Source organism: Etheostoma spectabile, chromosome 1, assembly GCF_008692095.1.
Source record: "Etheostoma spectabile isolate EspeVRDwgs_2016 chromosome 1, UIUC_Espe_1.0, whole genome shotgun sequence".
Taxonomy (NCBI): Eukaryota; Metazoa; Chordata; class Actinopteri; order Perciformes; family Percidae; genus Etheostoma; species Etheostoma spectabile.
Genome location: NC_045733.1, coordinates 24198539 through 24200709, shown reverse-complemented (window position 1 = coordinate 24200709; position 2171 = coordinate 24198539).

Below are 2171 nucleotides of genomic sequence, written 5' to 3'. Positions count from 1 at the left end.
GAGCAAACGAGGAACAGATGATACAGGTGAATCGCATCAGGGCGGGGACAACAATCACCACGGCGGGAAACAAAAGGCAGGTAGTAAAAAGACAGCACAGAAAATCAGACTGTCAAATTAAAATAAAATAAAATAGAACATACAGACACTCACAAGACACCACGAAATAGAAACTACAACAAGAAACAACTAGACAAGACAAGGGAGACACCCATTACTTTGACTTTTATACTATAAGTATTGAATTAAGTTTTGAAACCAGTACTTTGTACACTTTTACTTGAGTAAAAAGTTGATGCTTCTACAGAATTCTTTTTAAACCCTAGTATCTTTGCTACTAACTGAGTAATGAATGTGAATACTTTTGACATATCTGTAAATGAAATAATTAAATGCTTCACCTGCAGCTGGCCTGCTGCCAGTTTTAATTCAGTTTTAATCTCTGCAGCTCTTTGAGGTTAGTTGTATTTTTTGTGAATGCTTACTTTAAAAAAAATGCAAAGTTTCTTACATTTAAAGTGACCATATGTAACTTTTTAATGTTTCTGAAGCTCTTTCATTTTTCATACAATGGTCTTAAATTACCTATAACAGCAAACTAAAACAAAAAAAAAATGCTATTTTTACATACACACAAATAGACACGGCGCTAGAGTAACACATTCTGATGGGTCACAGATTTCTTTGCAACACCGGAAAGCCTGTGTTAGTATCCAGCTTTTTATAGCCAGGTAAAAGGAAGCAGGAGATTTCTTTACAATTATAGGCCTAATTGTATTTTAAGAAGTTGTCTGTTGTAGTAATGGCTAATGCCAGGGCAGGACCATCACAGAAAAGAAGGAAATTAAACGAAGAACAACTAAAAGCTAAAAGGGAAAGGGAAAGGGAAAGTGACAACGGGCAATAACACTCAAAGGAGACAATTATGGGATTGTAAAATTCAGAACCACCCCAAATTGGCCCGTCAGGTATGTAATTTGCATGATTCATTCATAAAATAAGTTTAAAATGCGCAATGTGGTGAGCCAATAAGGGCATATGGGTTGTTTCCCAAGCAACAATAGCCCGTACCTGTGCAAGTCCTTGTAATGTGTCTATGAAGAGCAACAATGGCAGCAAGTGATAATCTGTCGAGGGATGCAGGTTGGAGTGGTGGATGGGTCAAGCAACACAGGTCTTTAACCCAGGAGACCAGGTTTGTGTTCTGATGTTGTCCAGCATGTCACTTTGACGTACATTTTGTGACCCCACCCACAATCTTTCCCTAACCTTAAATAAGTGGTTTTTTTACGTTGAAAAATGACACCAATGGGACCCAGAGCGTTTAAAAGTGACAACAAGGGGCACCTGGGTAGCTCATCTGGTGGGGCTTGCGCCCCATGTACAAAAGGCTGAGTTCTTGCCACAGCGGCCGAGGGTTCAGTTCCAGCCTGCGGGCCTTTGCTGCATCCATCCTCTTTCTCCATTTTCAGTTACATCAAATAAAGGCCTAAAATGGCCAAAAAACTGGCCTTAAAAAAGTGACTTCAACGGGGTTGGACCAAGCGTCAGTATTTGACAAGTTGGGAGTGAGAACGTGAAGACTCCCTGCCCGAACACAGCAAATGAGAGACAGTTTTTTGTGAAGATCTGGGTCCTTAAATCATGACAAACTTCTTGAAAAATAGGCGTTGTCACAACATAATTGGATTTTATACTATTATGGATAACACAAAGTACACTTGTAATTAAGTTTAATAAAAATGATCTGGTCACACATACATATCAAATCCATGCAATGTACTGATACCACTAAGTAATAATGCATACCTATCATCGTTATTTTAGACAGTCGTTACAAGACATAAACGCTGTGAAATATGCAAGTTACATGTTATTTGGATACATCAAGTAAGCGGAAAAAATGTTTTTTAATTTTAGGAAGTTTTGGAGCGAAACAGTTTGACCCCAGTTTAACTATCTTGTCACAGCTGCTTGCTTTTGGCAGTTTTGCTCAGACTATGAATAAAGCAGATAGAAATATACTCTGACACTGTAGATAGTATAGATAGTGTAGATATATATGTATATACAGTATATATATATATGTTTATATACATATATATATACATACATCTATACATATAGATGGATGTATATATATATATATATATATATATATATATATATAT